Source organism: Quercus suber, unplaced genomic scaffold (genome assembly GCF_002906115.3).
Source record: "Quercus suber isolate HL8 unplaced genomic scaffold, Cork oak 2.0 scaffold_71, whole genome shotgun sequence".
Lineage (NCBI taxonomy): Eukaryota > Viridiplantae > Streptophyta > Magnoliopsida > Fagales > Fagaceae > Quercus > Quercus suber.
Window position 1 is genome coordinate 1,607,764 of NW_027069536.1, and position 19,238 is coordinate 1,627,001.

The 19,238-nt window shown below is 32.4% G+C and overlaps 1 pseudogene; it reads left to right on the top strand.

The window, feature by feature from the left end:
• The first annotated feature begins 1,272 nt into the window (after nt 1–1,272).
• On the top strand, nt 1,273–6,913 carry LOC111996110 (transcription factor MYB114-like; annotated as a pseudogene).
• Nucleotides 6,914–19,238: the final 12,325 nt, after the last annotated feature.

The window sequence follows — 19,238 nt, forward strand, 5'->3', positions numbered from 1 at the left end:
ACTGAAGGCTTCCTTGGCTACTATGGAGGATAAACTTGCAAGTTTTGACGAAATAAAGGAAAGACTTAGTCAATTCGAAGAAATGGAGCAAAGAATGGCTCGCATGCTCCAACAAATGCAACAAATTTTTTTCCAATGCAATCAAGTATATTAACAAAGACTTAGTCAATGTTTTTCTCTATGTAAGCACTTTGTTATTGTTGTGAGTGCGTATAAATGTCTTCGTTTAACTTGTTCCCATTTTTTGCCTTGGTAATATTTTCTTGTCATTCTATTCCATTTATGCGCACTTATTGAGTGATCATACTTTGTATGTAGGATGTTCCTTCGGCTCAACAATCTCCAACTCTCCAAAAATTGTTAGCCGCATCCTATCAACCAAGCAGCTTATAAGTTTTATCTTGGTGTTCGAAGACTTTTTTGTGTACAAAGAACTACGGAAGAACAACTGCATTTTTTGCAAGTGTTGAAGGATATTTTTAAGCACTTTGGAACTTTGATTATAGTATTAGCTTAATTTGAGCGGTTGTTTTATTCAAAAGACCACATCTTTTTTTGTTAATCTTATGATAGTGGTTATAGACAATGTTATGTATTTGATAATATATTTCTATGTTAATATTACGTTAATTTGGAGACATTTGTAGTGTTGTTAATTAATTACATTTGTGGTATTGTGTTAGTAGAGCTAAAACTATTACAGGTTTTAAACAGGTCTGAACAATATATTTGTAACAGGTTTGAACAACATATTTGATGCAAACAGTGGTTTTAAAGCCCACTGAAAAAAATAAATAAATAAATAAATAAACCTATAGCGGCAGTCAAAAAGCACCGAATAGGTGCACATTTTATAATTAAATAAAACCCTATAGCGGCACTTATAGCATGCTACTAAAGGTATGTACATATAGCGGCGCTTCCACCCGCTGCTAAAAGTGCAATTAGTCCGTTTTAATTAATTGCCTATAGCGGCGTACATAAGCCGCCACTAAAAGTCAATTGACATAAATTTGAACATTGTATGACGGCGGTTTTATGCCCACTGCAATAAACCAAAACCGCCGCTAAAAGGTATATCTATAGCGGCACCACAACGATGGCAGGAAGAACCACTGCAATAGCACCCGCCGCTAAAGGTCAAATGTACCTTTAGCGGCGGTTTTTGGGGCTTCAACATCGCTTTTTGGCCTACCGCAATAGATCGTTTTATTTGTAGTAAGTGTATATACTCACATATATGCTTTTTTGAACTTTTAGCATTGAATCCACATGGGCTCTTTTGGTGTGAGAAAAGGTGCATGGACTAAGGAGGAAGATATTCTTCTAAGTCAATGCATTGAAAAGTACGGAGAAGGAAGGTGGCACCGCAAGTTCCTCTCAGAGCAGGTAGCGAGTAAGAGAGACGGAGAAGAGATTACCGTTTTCTTTTTTGTTGGGATAATTACGTTCTTTCCTTTACTTCTCTCATCCTTTTTTTTTTTTTTTTGTGTTTTCAATAATTTAAAGGGAAACAAAAGAAAGTAGGTTTTATGTAGTGCGATATTCTCTTAGAGTACTCATAATAATGGTGCTATATTGGTATGTTGGTATTTTTTAGCTCGTCAAACATCAAAAAGCATTCTCTACCAATGGAGCTAAATTTATTTATTTTTAGCTTCATTGCTACAGTGCATATCTATAGATAGATGTGCACTGTTCATGAGAGCTAAACAAAAAAAAATATTATTTTACTCCCGGCCCCAATTAAAATATTATTCCCTCAAACTCTCTCAAAATCATCTCACTTTCTCTCTCCCCTCTCAGCCTATCTCTCTCTCTCCTCGCTACCTAGACTTTACAATCAGCCTCTCGTCATTCTCGGCCACAGGTTCTCCAATTACGAGATTGGTCTCCCGCTCTTAACTGTCGTCGTCATTTTCCTCACCACCGTCAGATCGTTCCTCATCTCAATGTTGATGCTCGACTTTGCGATCATGTGTGCAAATAGTGTGTTTAGAGTTCAAAAGGATCTCTTCCTTGACAATCAAGAGCCAGCGAATTTCGGATTCCTCTCCTTCCTCGATAGCGCTGCCTCTTTCGCCATCGCACATGTCAAACCCACGCTGCCGATCCGCCTCAGACCCACTTCTCTTCCACCGATCAGACCCACTTCTCTTTTCGATTAGACCCACATCGACCCTGTCCTCCTCACCGAAGCCCAGCTCTATGATTGGTGATTTTTTATTTTGTTTATGATTAGTGATTTTGTTTGGTTTGGGTTGAGGAAAAAGATTGGAGATTTAGGTTGGTGGTTTTTTTTTTTTTTTTCCTGCTGTGGACTACTGCTACTGGTGGTTGTGGGTGTGGTTGTGGGTGATGGTAGAGGTGGTTATGGTTGGTGCTGTGGATGTTTTTTGGGTAGTGGGATATATTATTTTATTGTAGTGGATATATTATTTTATTGTGATATTTATATTATTTTATTGTGTTGAAAGCTAAAATAGATTCACTGCTACAGCATGTGTGTAGATAAAATAGATAAAATAACTTTTAGTGGAGCTAAATAACTAAATTTTTAGCTCCACTGTTGTGGATGCCCTTATGATAATTACACGTTATGTATACCTGACATACAATTAAAATAGTTCTTTTAAAAACACGATTTTAGTTAGAATATGTACAACTGTGTATAACTTAATATGTGCCACAATAGATGGTTTGTATGTTTCTTTCTTTCTTTCCCTTTTCTTTTTTACAAAAGTTTGTTTCACATATAGGGTAAAATAGATGTTGAAACAGCTGTAGACTGAGGTAGTTAAACTACCTAAAGCCAAATATAAAGAGGAAACTTTGTAGAAGAAGAAGTTGATCTACTGATCCGGCTCCATAAGCTCCTAGGTAACAAGCAAGTCTACCAACAAATATATATAACTCTCTAACTACTCACCCAAAACTAGGGTTTTCCATCCCCAACTGTGACCCAATGAACCCGTTTGACCTAGAGCCACTTAAACCGAAACCGGACCGACCCAAGGAGAGAGGCAGTCGGCGGCGGGTTGCTAAGTTCCACAACCAAAGTCAGCGAGTCAGGTGGCAGGTCTCCTTCTCCAAAAACCAAGCCACCCGATCCAACCACCTTAGTCCTTGAAACAGGGTAGATCTACCCAAATTCGACAAAAACATAATGGTTTTCACTCAGATCCTTTGAAGATCTTGTGATTTTTGGTAAAGATCTCATCGTTTTTGCTTAGATTCGACTACAATTTAGTGGGTTTTGCTCAAATATGGCTCAAATCTAGCAAAAATCTAGTAGGTTTTACTTAAATTTGGTGAAAATCCTGTGGGTTTTGCTCAAATCCAGCAAAGTTCTAATGGGTTTTGCTTAAATCTAGCAAAGATCTAGTGTTTTTTTATTAGATCCAATGGGTTTTGCACAAATCTGGTGAAGAGCTAGTGTTTTTTTGCTCAGGAACCTCCAGCAGCACTTCATCGGCTACAACCAACCCAACTACTGACCAACCGAGTCTGATCCGACTTGACTTGTTGGTTTTTACGGTCGATAGCGAGTTTTCTTGCTAGAAACCTGATGTCATTGGGTCAGTTCTAGGTTGGACACAAACCCGAACCGTGGACACCCCTACCTAAAACTCACATTTTTTTTTTGGACAAAGGTGCATGGACTTATAATTCCAAGCTCGCTCTCTCTCTCTCTCTCTCTCTCTCTCCATTAAAAAAAATGAAAATCAAATAAAAAATAAAAAAAGAGAAGGATATCATAGTGATCGTGCGACAACAACTATGGTGATCTGCAAAGTGTGTTTGTGGTGTCTCTTAGATCCTAGGAGGCTTCTTCGTCTCTCTTTGTATGTTGCTACAATTTATTGTTAAGCCTTATCAGTGAGTTGAATGACCAACAAGAAGAGGAGACTCGTAAGAGAGAACACAACCGTTGGCGGTGAGTGCGGCAATGGCGACACCAATGTGGTTGTCTACCCTTGAAAATCTTCTTCTTGTGAGAGGAGAGCTCAAAATTGGCGATGAGTTTTTGATCGCTTTAACCCATAGTGTACTTTACCCAATCCACCATTAGAGAACCATCTGAAGTGTATGTGTGTATGTGCAATGAAAATTTGAAGGGAAATAGGGAATTTTTGTAATAGTGTACGTGTAATGAAAATTTGGGAAATTTTAATAAGGGAGGGATTAATCTATTGCAAAAAAAATTATTACAAGTTATTGCAACAAATAAAATATTGATAGATTATATTAGTATTTTTAAGTCCATATTGCAACAAAAAGTAATATATACACAAATTTATGTTGTTTGCCACAATATTGTCTTTTTGTTGCAAAATAACTTTTTCTTGTATTGATTATATCTTCATATGTGCCAAGTTCAAGTTTGAATTGTGTTGATAATTCATATATTATATGAAAAAGAATTAATTTGTTGATGGTAGTAGCCAATTTGATCTCTAGCATATATTTCTCCAAATAATAAATGACATTAAATAATTCTATTTACGTATGTTATTTTTCATATTTTTTGGCCAAGTTTTAGTTATATACCTTTTATATCCAAGATCAAAACGTTGATATATAATTTTATTATTTAAAGCTTTTACAAAAGTTAGTATAAATAGAATTGTTTACCATGCTAGTATTTTTTTTAATTAAAAATTTTATAAGGTGAAAGGTTTTTTTGTAAGTGTTTACAAAACTTTGTATAAATAACGAGTTGATTAATTTTAAACTTAGCAAATTTAATTTAAGGTGACTTGTTAATTGTTGGGAAATTTAGACACCAATAATTGATTAATTTTAAACCAAATTACCAACTTGATTAATTAATTATGTAACAAATTTTAATTTAGTTGGTGATGAGCACAACCATATCACAAAAAATAAATATAGCTGAAAATAAATTTTGATATAGGAAATATGGTTTTGAAGGGAAAACCTTGATGGGAAAAACCTTACAAAATGGTTTGTAACATACCACCATACCAAAGAATTCACTAAAGTAAATGGAAGTTTTACAATACAAGAGTATATACTTGATCTTTGTATAACTACCTACAGTAAAAACTTACTCAAATGGCCACATACAACTCCAATGTAGTTGTACTCTTTTATCTTGTGAACTCTTTGATAACAAATACCCAATCTATGTCTAACACTACAACAACTTCAAAGAAGTAGGTCTTTTGTGTTGTAGCCTCACTTGGAACACCTCATGATTTTCAATTTGGTGCTAGAGATGATGTTTGGTACTAAACCTTTAACATCAACAGTCAACAAAATCTATTTCTCTTGTGTTTCTAAACTCATAGGTTCAATATATAGAGACTAGAGTTTTCTCTATGAATACCTTAGGGTTTCTACCTTTACAATCTTATCGAAAGTCATCTTTAATGGGCCTTTATATAGGTTCTTTATTAGGATTAGAAAAACTTGTTGAGTTATAGATTAACTCCAGTTAATTAGCCAATTACCCAAGTTAATTAATTAAATTAAATTACATGCAAATATAATTAAAGCGCAATTAAATCTCTAAACTAAATTAACTGCATCGAAAAATAAGTTTGACACAGGAATTTAATCACGATGAGGAAAACTCTCGCAAACAAAACCCCACTAAGTGAATTATAAGTCACCACTTCCGAAGAATATCTGCTAACAAGAATAAAGGTTATAAGTACAAAGAATCATACCTTATCCCGAAGTACTTACCTATAGTAGAACCTATTAACCTATAAAGAAGTTTAGGCTGAACCCCTACTACTTCTCTTGTTTTCTTTCTCCAACCATTGTTCAGAGCTTTCCATTCCTCTCATTTAGCAACATTGTTGCCATCCTCCAACCAATGTTCATGGCTAACCGATGCTAACATGATCAACTCTGAATACATTAACTCTTTTACTAGTGAACTCTATTGAATATGAATCTATTGCTCACAACTTCAAGTACCCACTTGAAGATTTGATCTTCGGTAACTTAATTTTAATCGGGTTGATTACAGTAGCTTCTCTTTGATCATCAGATATTCAGAAACTTGAACTTGGATCTTCGGTTGATGTTTTGAGAGAACTCAATACAAACAAACCCTAGATGCAAAAGCACATCTATAAAAAGTATGTAATCATGTCCTATAGGGTTACACAAAACCCTAGAAGCTTTAACAGTGGGCTGGGCTTGCAAACTAAATTTTGTCCCAATTCACTACAAGTCAAAAATCTATCTTGATGGGTCAAGATTAGTAAATCTTGACATGTCCAGCTAGGATCAAGATGGAGTTAAGATTTCATATAGTTAATTCTTCTTAGACTTTAACCTATGACTTGTCTTGGACTTGAAATTGACTTCAAACACATTCAAGACACACAAAAACTCTTATAACATGTTACATATGATCATGGTTTGCCAACCTAGTCCTTTGGACCCAACAGTTTTTGCATGCTAATAATGGCCTTCTTACCAACCTAGTCCTTTGGACCCAACATTTTTTGCATGCTAATAATGGCCTTCTTTAGTAAACAAATTAATCAATAAATTATCTGAACACATTTAAATATTTTCTATTCATGTAGGTGGTCACTTATTGTTGGTTAACTTCCAGGTAGAACAGCTAATGATGTGAAGAATTATTGGAATACACACCTGTGCAAGAAGGTAATTTCCCGCACAAATTAACGATGCGGAAGTAAAGGCACAAGATATAGTGAAAGTGATTGCAATAAAACCACAACCCAGGACCTTGTCAAAAAATTTAACATTGGCAAGTGGGAAACCTATAATTGCAGAAAGGTTTCAATTGTATGAAAATGTTAACGATGTATCTCCAACATTAAAGCCCTTAGAGTACAAAATAAATTGGTGGGAAAGCTTGTTAAATAGCGAGGCAGGTGGTGAAAAAGTTCAAGTCTCCTAAGTTGTGGGTTAGAGTCAGAGCCCAAGCCAAACCTTTGGGCTGAGGAAATAGGACTTAAGATAAAAGTAGGCAATTCATTTCTACGCTTATGATGATGATGGCCTGAGTTTTTGGGGTGGCTCTAGTTTTGACATAGACTTGTGGAACTTTCTCAATGCAGGATAGGAAAATGATGATCTGGTGCTCTTTAGCTTGCTTGATTATTAGTATTATTAATGTCCAAGTAATGGGATTTGTGATGATTATGAGATAGTAAAGTGATTATGGCATTAATGAGTTTATATGAATAGTACCATGTAAACAAAAAACATATAACATTGCATGTAATTTTTTTTTTTTTTAATATACAAGATAGAAATTCTACTCTAACCTAATCTAAGTGTATATGCAAAAATCAAACCATGATCTCATAATGGTTTGAATACATTTTTTTGAAGATTTTGATATTGAATATATAGGCCTTACATCATAAGTTGTGAAGTTAAATATTTACACATCAAAAACTTGCGTGTGTTTAATATATAGAATTGATTATCTACATTTTATGAAAAATTGTGTATGTTGAATATACAAAATTATTATGTACATTTTTTAAAGGTTTGGATATTAAATGTCAAGATCTTGTTCTCTTAGTAATTTTTGAATAAAAATGTTCATACGTCAAAAAATTGTATACTTTGAATATACAAAATTGTATAGATACTTAAAAAAAATTTGAAGGTCTAGACATTGAATATATAGAATTGTATACATTCTTTGAAGGTTTGGATATTAAATGTACAGACCTTACAATCTTAGTAGTTTGTGAAGAAAAATGTCCACATATCAAAAAATTGTGTACGTTGAATATACAAAATAGTGTACATTTTTTGAAAGTTTGGACATTGAATATATAGAATTGTGCACATTCCTTGATAGTTTGAAAATTGAATGTACAGACCTTACATTTTACACTCTAGTGTCACGATGTTGTAAGCCCCCCCCCCCTCCCTAAAAAATGCCATGCAAGCATCTTCCCAAACGTTAGCCCTAACCTTGTCCTTTTCCTTATCACTACTCCTGCCCGTCTTTGGGTGAGTAAGCTCTTCAAGAGAAATTGTAGGAGACGCCATCCTAGACTGTTGAATGATAGGAGCAGATGAAGTCTTCTCGACAGTCTCCTTCTTGGATGCTCTTGGCCTCTTCTGGCCAATGCTAGACAAAGTCTCCTTCTTCTTAGCCTTTATCTTAGCATACATCTCTTGGCTAAAATTTGTTGTTATTTCTGCAATACCAACAAAAAATCACAAATAAGGCACAAGTAGCCACATATAAGTGTAATAAATTGCCAAGGCAAATACTTACTTTGCTCTTCTCCCAACAAGGATCTCAAGATGTAGGGAGAAGGCTCAACCCAAGAAATGACGATACAAAGTATGAGCGTCCACAAGCTCGTCAAAGTTGTCAATAGTCTTCACGTAGTCAAAAGCCGCCTCAACACGTCCCTTATATCTACTCTTCAACTTCGGATGAACAATAACTAAATGAATATGCATACAAGGCGAAGGCTAGAATTATATTCAATAACGAAACTGTTAAGGACATATTTTATGTATTGGCTAATCATTTGACAAAATGCATTTTACTTATAATTGGGTAGATCTAGGATGTGTTTAGTACTTCAAGAAATAAGAGTTCAAGTCAAGTATTAAAGCCAGGAAGATTGGACCAAGAAAAAAGTGAAGAAAAATTGTTTATTAAAGCTTGACAGATACTTCGACAGAAATAGTATCTATTGAGATCTAAGAATGAAGCTCGATAGAAGTTGAATCTATTGAGATCTACGAAATCAGAATTTCTAGATCTGATTTTTTGCTTTTTTTTTTTTCTCACAACCCTAGACGTATATAAGACTTATTTTAAAGGTTGTTATACATGGAGAACACATGCAAAAAGTGACCTAGTGCCGTATTCTCTCTACAATAAGTTACTGCGTCTTTTGCGCCTTAAGGTTTTGTAACCAAGTACTTCTTAATCTTCATTATTGATGAAGTGAAAAAATTTGTAGCCAACAATATTTTATTCAAGTTGCTGGAGTTAGTCATGTACTGGGATTCGTGCAAGGAGTTAGTCACATACTGAGATCCATGCATCATTGGTAGCGTTCATATACTAGAGAGTTCAGATGTTTTGAAGCGGTAGAAGGTTTCTACTGTAAGTTCATCTGTGGGGATTATAGAGTCCAGGGACAAAAGTTTTGTATTAGATCTAAAACTTCTCTTTACTATAGTGAATTACTTTTCGGGAAGGTTTCTCCCCAGGTTTTTTTTACTGTGAAACTAGTTTGTTTCATTGGTTTTCCTAGGTCATCATATCTTGTCTTATTTATTATTCCGCTGTGCATGATATTGACATGATATTGATGTTTGTTTGTTTTGACAATGTTTATTCATAATAAATCTAATTAAAAACTTGTGTCTAAATTTCCCAATAGAAACTAAAATATTTACTATCAAAAAAGTTTTTTGCAAAAACAAAATGCACCAAGCTTAAGGATCTCCCACCTATGCAGCAGTCTAGGAATATCACCCCAAAAATCATTAGACAAAGTCTCCCAACCACTACCAAAAATAAAGAAAAACCTAGATTTCCAGTGTCGAAAAGATGAAAGGAAATCAATAATGAGCTTGGATTTCCTCTTCCAAGGCACGAGTTCATAGTAACCAAATTGCTTGGACTCCTTGAGACGATACAAGCACAAAAGCTTGTCCATCCTAATCATATCCCCGTCATTGGAAATCAACCAAATGGTCATGCAACTAATGATGGTCCGCCATGAATTCAGCATGAGTTGTCCCAGAGCAATGTTGAGACAATGAAGAAGCTTTATAATGAAAGGATAGACAGGGAACCAAAGGCCACATAAGAAGGCAGCCTTGTAAAAACAAACCTCACCATAAGCAAAGGCACAAGCTTTCTCCTTCTCACGAGGAAGACGGATCTTGGTTTTGTTGGGAAATTAGAACCTAACTCTAAACCTAAAGAGTGTATCTTCGTCCAAACCACACGGCTCGTCGAAAGCATGGAAGGACCTAGAGATTTTAGAAGCAGGGGGTTTCGAAGTAAAAGGTTTAGAAGACGAGGGTTTTGAAGCAGTGGTATCTACTTCAATCCTTATCAGTTTATCACTAGAAGATAAGTTTGTCTCTAGCTCACTAGACCTAACCACAAACCTTGGCCCCTCTTCTGTAGACATTGCACACAACACACGATGCTAATTTAAAGATTGACGCAAAATGTGGTACAAGCTAGTCAAAACTGACCTAAAGGCACTATCCCTAGAAACAAAAAGACCAACTTAAGGGCGATGGCCACTTGAGTCTTCAAGAAAAGCTCCTAAGTGAGCAAAAAAGAAAGAGACAGAGGGGCAAAAATTCCTAACCTCAAAAAACTCTATCATCAATGCATTGAAAAAGAAAGAAGAAAATATTAGAGAGGATCGTACCTGAAAAAGAAAAAGGCCTAGGAAGCTCTAGCTCGGGGAAGGAAAGATTTGCAGAGAAGAAGTGCAAGAGAACAACGGGGAGAAGAAGAAAGATGAAAATAAGAGCCTTTTAAAACACCCTCAGAAAAGAAACCAAAGCACGGGAAAACCAAGAGACTCGTCGAGGGATGTGCCCACATCCAGCCAACCAACTCTTGACACGTGGTCACGACGCGTGCGGCGCTGTCACATCGCGTGCGGCGCTGTCACATCGCATTAAATGCAAAGGAAACAAAATCCCAAAAGCCATGACAGGAACAGAACAACCTCTCATATTCCTAAGATCATCAATACACGTAATGACGATAACAAAATATGGGGAAAATGATGAACTAGAAAATTCCCATCGTCCAGAGAATACATTGGACGACCAAAGCTCCATAAATGGACATTTATGGGAGGATCCGTAACGTAAAGATGGTCATAAGAAACACACTCCGACAAACTCTTTATTTCTTTCTATATATGTTATATTTTCTCATCTGGCTAAATCAACATCCAAAAGCAACGAGCAAAGCACAAAAAAAAAAAAAAATGTTGACCTGCTGGTGAGTTCATTGGAGACAGGTTAAGGAATTTAGCTCATTAAAATTTGAAAAAAAAAAAAAAAAGGGTTTGTTGAGTTCATTTTATTGGACTAGATTGAAATATTGAAATGTAATGGTTATTTTGAAATTAATAAAATTTTTAGATTTGTGCCTTTATTTCCTCTCAAGAAATTAAATCTCTGTTTTTTTTTTTTTTTATGATTATTATTTGGTTTTTGAAGATTTTGAAATTAGATATTGTAAAATAGATTTTTGATTTTGGAATAGATATCTGTAGAAATAAGTTGTAACTGATGACCCTTCTAAGACCTGAACATNGTGCATGAATGCTCTAACGTCTTAAAATTTCTTAAACTGTGTATAATTTCTGTACTCCACTCTCCTAAACAGCAAAATTTAGCTTGAACTAGAAGCTGTCCCATATTATTCAGTGGTTTATAAACTTTATAATGTTGTCTGCTCAAGTTCCTCCCCAATCTCCACCACTGTTTCATATCGTAAATGTTAATATGTACTTTAGATTAAAGACAAAGATGAATTTGTGTAAAAACTTTGTGCTTAATTCTCTTAGGAAGAAGTTTTGTTTCCTCAAAAAGGCATTTTAGCTTCAATCTCTTACAATTCACAAAAAGGTGCCAACTTGTTAAACTACAAGATTTTTCATGTAATTGAAGAGGCAAATAATGAAATAAGCTTTTAGTTTTCCCCTTATTGAATACATATTTTTGAATTTGAGTGACAAAATCTCACACATCAAACTCAAAATTTTCCAGAATTTTGGGCAATATGTGAGTAACTTCTTATAGGTTTGTTATTAAAAATTTAACAAACAATCAAGATAATCTCTCCCATGACTGATCAATGACCTATTAAATCCAAACCATTTGTCAACCGAAGAGTCAAGGGTGGTTTCAAATTGGTGCCAGGTTAGTAATCAATAGCGGTCTTTTTTGCATGGTTTTAAAAACCGAATCGAGAGCTTAACCATTTTTTTTTTTTCAAAATTCTTGGTTCCCGGTTGAGCCGGTCCGGTTCGGTTTTTAAAACAATGCTTTTTTGCTTTAAAAATTAGGTTACAGATTGAATGTTGGGTTTAGGGAAACTTCCAACCAAATAACTAAACCCAAACTTATCTTTAGTACATATTACCTTTTCTTTCTATTTTGCTAATGTATGCTTGTTGTGAGCTGGGAATCTAATTAATGATGTTATTTCTTATATTATCCATATATTTTTGGAAAAAGTTCGGCTGGAAATGTGTTTGGAGCTATCAAGGTCCAACTTATGATGTAGCAATTAAAAAAACCATCCATGTATAATTTAAGGTACATGACTTTTTTAACGAGTCATGTGACTTGTTTAAATAATAAATACACATTTAGATTTGTGCTTTTATTTCCTCTCAAGAAATTAAATCTCTGTTTTTTTTTTTTTTTATGATTATTATTTGGTTTTTGAAGATTTTGAAATTAGATATTGTAAAATAGATTTTTGATTTTGGAATAGATATCTGTAGAAATAAGTTGTAACTGATGACCCTTCTAAGACCTGAACATACTACCAATATTAATGGTTGGATATGCATAAATTCATCTGATCTGTTGGTTGGCAATGGGTAAGAGGGGCTCTCACCCAACCAAATAATGTTGAATGATGGATCCTTAAACTCAATCTGATTTGACCCATGAACACTCCTACCTTATGTAGGTTAAGATTTTAAATAAACATTTTTTTTCTCTTTCACCTTTATGTATGTACAGGATTAGAAAAGATTTTAAATAAACTTTCTTTCTTTCCAATAATTCTTTGATACTTCCAAAACACGAAAAATAGTTCTCCCTACTCTCACATTAATAGTGAGATCTATTCATCAAATTCATAATGAATCTATCATAAATATAAGAGGAGAAAGTACAATTTCACTCTATTCCAGGTGTACCTAAGAATTTTCCCTCTCTTACACACTATGCATGTATGGTTGTGACATGCTTTTATAATTTCTAGATAAGATATCACTAGTCACAAAATCATCCCTAATTAAACTTAATTACCAATGAATGTAGAATACCTAATTCCCAAGGTGGAGTTTGACTCATCAATTAACAAAATATCTTTAATGAGTTACTACACAAATTAATGCTACTATAATTTCATATCAATGCAAGCCTTGAATACAAATCTTCTGTTTCACTTTATGTCCCACCAAGTTGGTAGGCCATGTCTCTAATTTTTTTTTTTTTCTCATTTTAAACTTTGATTATTTTATAAAGAAATTTAGCAAAACTATAATTGGTAGAATATAAAGTGGAACACAACATATAGGAAAAATGGTTTCTATTATGCAAGAAACCTCTATTGTTCGCATCAAAAAAATTATTGAATCTTGACAATACTCTAATTAAGATTTTTAATTTTACCATTCTACAGCCTTTTGTACTATATAGGAGGAAAAAAATCATAAAATTTTTATTATTAATATTATATATATATGGGTTAGGTTAAAGTTACAAATTATGTAACTTTAGATAATGTTACAGTACAATATTTTTTATTATTAAATATGAATTTTGACAAATGCACTGTTAGATTACATTTTCTTTTAATATCCTTTATTCTAGCAAAATTTCAATATAATAAAAAATAAATAGCTATATTATCAATTAGTTGTTTAAATTTAAACTATAAATTTATAGTTTAAAATTTTGCATAAAAGATTACTATATGAATCGAATGGTAAACAATATCCAATTAATATAAAATTTGATATGCATATTAAAAACATATAAAACATACAATCCAACAATATGATTTTCGATTTAATAAAAAGTTATTGAATGGTATAAATTTACAAAATATGCAACTCTAAGAAACGTTATATTGGGTGTAACTTAAAAGTCAAGACGCATGCTCAACAACGTCTTTGTCTGAACTGTGGAATCCCACTGTGGAATCCCTAAATCCAAACACATTAGAATAACTTCAAACCCTGGGTCTACTGACCTACGTGTATTCCAAAATTATGGTCTTCTTCAATGGGATTCTCAAACAAAACAGGTAACTTCCAAAAGTGATTGATACTAGGATATACATTGCTTTATTATGGTAATTTAACTTGCAGTGGTACAATAAGGTCATTAAGACCAATGCTCGAAGAGCGCAAAATCATATGGAAGATTACGAAGATTGTGATGTGCACTACCTGTTAAAACTTAAAAGACAAAACCTTTTTGTTTTCCATAATCTGAATTAAAAAGAGAAAAAAACAAAACCTTAATGCTAAGTTACACCATTTCATCAGAGTCAGAAAAGGTTCCTGTAATCGATGTGATTGAGTCATGGATTGTATATGAGTTTTGTCAGAACATCACTCTTCTTCACATTAATTAGTCTTTTGTTTTTTTTGTTTGTTTGTTTTTGTTTTTTGTTTTTTTGTTTTTTTTTGTTTTTTTGTTTTTTTGGCTGATTTAACATTAGTTCATTAAATTCAATAGAATTATTTCAAGAAAAAAATAATTAATAGCATAAAATTTATTGTTAATAATTTCACTGCAAAAGTCATCAATGATTAATTTTGTTCATCATAGATATAGAAGCATCATAAACTATTATGTTGCAGCAAGGAATTCTAAAAATTTGATTATTTTGTTTGTTCATTAACCAATCATAGGCCACCTGGATGAGCAAATGAACAATCAACCTTCTAGTCAAAACTATACATAATCAGATACTAGCTTATGTGTATAAACTCAAGCAATTAAAAATAAACATAATTAAATTGATATATATATATATATATATAAGTTTTCACTTAATAAGTAAAAGGTTGTACACAGTCATGGTACATAGAAGTCTAATAAATTTGAATTGTGCATTTTTATCGAACTTTAGTTACATAAATTTATATATAAATATAATTAACGCAAAATTAAGTACAATTGGAGGCATATTTTGGCATAAAGTTGGAGTGCACTTGTAATCTAAAAGCATGTGGCATGAAATTATAATGCAATTAGACGTACATTGATATATTATATATGATTAATTCATTAATCTATATATAGATAAATTGAAAGTACTAATGACTTTGTAGTTAGAGATTATATATATATATATATATATTCTTCTTCTCTCTTTGCATTTAGGAGGTATATGATTTGATTTAAGATTTTAAGGTAAGTATATATGAATATATGTGGGGGGCAAAATGGGCTTCTGCCCTTTTCGGGCAAATTATATAGGGAAATGCCCTCCTTCCTAAACTAAATACGGAAATACCCCTCTTTTAAAACTCGATTTTTGATAAATCGAATTAGGAAAAAAAAAATTCTGAAACCCTATAGTGGCGTTTTAAGGAGCCTATAGTAACGTCTTTTTAACTCAACTTCAATGAAATCGAGTTATAGGCAATGAAATCGACCTATGGTGGCGTTTTTTTACCTATAACTCGATTTCTTTGAAGTCAAGTTAAAAAACGTCATTATAGGTATTTAAAACATCACTATAAGCTCTTTAAAACACTACTATAGGGCTTCAGAATTTTTTTTTCCTAACTCGATTTATCAAAAATCGAGTTTTAAAAGAAGAGAATTTCCCTATTAAGTTTGGGAAGGAGGGCATTTCCCTATATAATTTTCCCGAAAATGGCAGAAGCCCATTTTGTCCATATGTGGGGACTCTCGGGAATATGGATAACGGTAAATTTTATTGGATGTGAAGAAAAATAAGAGATAAGTGAGACAAAAAAAAAATTAAGAGTTAAGTTCATAAGGTTAATTACAATTAATTTGTTTTAGCAAATAGTGGCGGCTTTAGAAATTTTTTTTAGGGTGGTTACTAAGAAATTTAAATTATACAAAATTTAATAAAGAAACAAATTGAATATATCAATGTCACCAAAAAAAGCATGCCAATACATGAAATATTACAATTTTTTGGTACTAACAAAGATAATAAGAAAAAAAAAAGGCTAATAAAAGATAAAATGCAAATTGAAAATGCTAATATGAGAATAATAAAGTGATCACAACAATTTAATAACAAATCTTATGCAACAAGTTGTTAGCCTGTTATTGGTGGGTAAACCATGTCAATATTAAACCCGAATTAGAGTTAATTAGTAATAGCTTATCACATAAGATTTATTGTGAAATTATTATAAAAATGTTGTGAAGGTAGCATTACTCTTATATATATTGAACTCAAATTCTTATAATTCTTAAGTAAAGGTGTTCAACATTTTTATTAGGATAGCCAAAATAAGTTAATTTAGTATATAATATTATATATATATATATATACACATTTTTTTTAAAGCCAGAGTGGTCACAAAACATATTAATTTAAAATAATTTTTTCTATAATTTTTTTTTTTAATTTTCATGTATAAATATTTTTTTTGACAACTCTCATATACAAGTAGAGCCGCCAGTGATAGCAAAACATGTTTTCTTTAAGGAAAACGTTGAAAAAAGATTCTGAAAATTTAATTTGTTTTTCTGTGAGTGTGATTGTGACATGTAAATGATTTTGAAAACATTTTACGCTATTTGTACAGAAAATTACTACTTTTTTTTTTTTTTGATACGGAAAATTACTACTTCATATTTCATGTAGGTTGCAAAATTCGTGTGGCAACGATGGTNATGATTAATTCATTAATCTATATATAGATAAATTGAAAGTACTAATGACTTTGTAGTTAGAGATTATATATATATATATATATATTCTTCTTCTCTCTTTGCATTTAGGAGGTATATGATTTGATTTAAGATTTTAAGGTAAGTATATATGAATATATGTGGGGGGCAAAATGGGCTTCTGCCCTTTTCGGGCAAATTATATAGGGAAATGCCCTCCTTCCTAAACTAAATACGGAAATACCCCTCTTTTAAAACTCGATTTTTGATAAATCGAATTAGGAAAAAAAAAATTCTGAAACCCTATAGTGGCGTTTTAAGGAGCCTATAGTAACGTCTTTTTAACTCAACTTCAATGAAATCGAGTTATAGGCAATGAAATCGACCTATGGTGGCGTTTTTTTACCTATAACTCGATTTCTTTGAAGTCAAGTTAAAAAACGTCATTATAGGTATTTAAAACATCACTATAAGCTCTTTAAAACACTACTATAGGGCTTCAGAATTTTTTTTTCCTAACTCGATTTATCAAAAATCGAGTTTTAAAAGAAGAGAATTTCCCTATTAAGTTTGGGAAGGAGGGCATTTCCCTATATAATTTTCCCGAAAATGGCAGAAGCCCATTTTGTCCATATGTGGGGACTCTCGGGAATATGGATAACGGTAAATTTTATTGGATGTGAAGAAAAATAAGAGATAAGTGAGACAAAAAAAAAATTAAGAGTTAAGTTCATAAGGTTAATTACAATTAATTTGTTTTAGCAAATAGTGGCGGCTTTAGAAATTTTTTTTAGGGTGGTTACTAAGAAATTTAAATTATACAAAATTTAATAAAGAAACAAATTGAATATATCAATGTCACCAAAAAAAGCATGCCAATACATGAAATATTACAATTTTTTGGTACTAACAAAGATAATAAGAAAAAAAAAAGGCTAATAAAAGATAAAATGCAAATTGAAAATGCTAATATGAGAATAATAAAGTGATCACAACAATTTAATAACAAATCTTATGCAACAAGTTGTTAGCCTGTTATTGGTGGGTAAACCATGTCAATATTAAACCCGAATTAGAGTTAATTAGTAATAGCTTATCACATAAGATTTATTGTGAAATTATTATAAAAATGTTGTGAAGGTAGCATTACTCTTATATATATTGAACTCAAATTCTTATAATTCTTAAGTAAAGGTGTTCAACATTTTTATTAGGATAGCCAAAATAAGTTAATTTAGTATATAATATTATATATATATATATATACACATTTTTTTTAAAGCCAGAGTGGTCACAAAACATATTAATTTAAAATAATTTTTTCTATAATTTTTTTTTTTAATTTTCATGTATAAATATTTTTTTTGACAACTCTCATATACAAGTAGAGCCGCCAGTGATAGCAAAACATGTTTTCTTTAAGGAAAACGTTGAAAAAAGATTCTGAAAATTTAATTTGTTTTTCTGTGAGTGTGATTGTGACATATAAATGATTTTGAAAACATTTTACGCTATTTGTACAGAAAATTACTACTTTTTTTTTTTTTGATACGGAAAATTACTACTTCATATTTCATGTAGGTTGCAAAATTCGTGTGGCAACGATGGTAGTGAGATGGGAGTGGTGACAGCAATGGTGATGAGTGATGACAATGGTCGTGTCATGGTAATTAATAGTCACTATGGTTGTGTTATTAATTGTACAAAGAAATAGAGAGGGCGAGAACTGAGAAGGGATAACGTTTCTTTGTTTTTGTGTGTGTGTGTGTGTTATTCTAGCTTGTAGAATATTCAGGAAATATTTTTTATTAAACAAGATTTCCCATCAAAATACATAAAATTTACATTAAAAAAAATCTAACCACAACGTGCTTACCAAATGCAGCTGGTACTTTACTAGTTTACTAGTACTAGACTATGAGACTTGCTTTATATTGTCTATTCTCTGTGCCTATTGATTCACACAGCATACACCAAACATTCATGCACGCGTATTTTTCTTGGCCTGCAAAATTTAGGCAATGATATATAACTCGAGCACTGGTGCAAAAACATAGATTTTCATTTCAGATTCAGAAATACTACAGTTACGACATAGGTAGCCTGACACTTCAACTCTGAGGCTCTGCTTGGGAGTTCAGAAGAGAAGGGAATGGAATGGAATGATCATAAGGGAATAGAAAATAATGGAATTGAATGAAATGTATTTAAGGGAAAAGAATGGAATGAAATGGGATTAAATAACCTTAATTGAATGTTTTAAAATAAAGAAGTGAAAATGAATGGAATGTAAAAGTAATCTTGTTTTGAAGCAGCATGAAGGGAATAGAATGGAATCATTTTATGACAATATTATTATTAGACCCCTATTTTAAAATAAAGAGTTGAATATATAGGCGTATTTTGGAAGTTTTAATAAAAAAACATTAAATCTAATTTCATTCCCTCCCATTCCTCCCAATTTCGAGGGGAATGAAAATTTGAGGTTTTAAGGAAATAGAGAGAAATGAGTGTTCCCTTTTACCCATTCCATTCCCTCCCACTTAAACTCCCAAACAAGGAATAGACTTTCCATTCCTTCTATTAAAACGCCCAAACAAGGAAATGGAAGAATA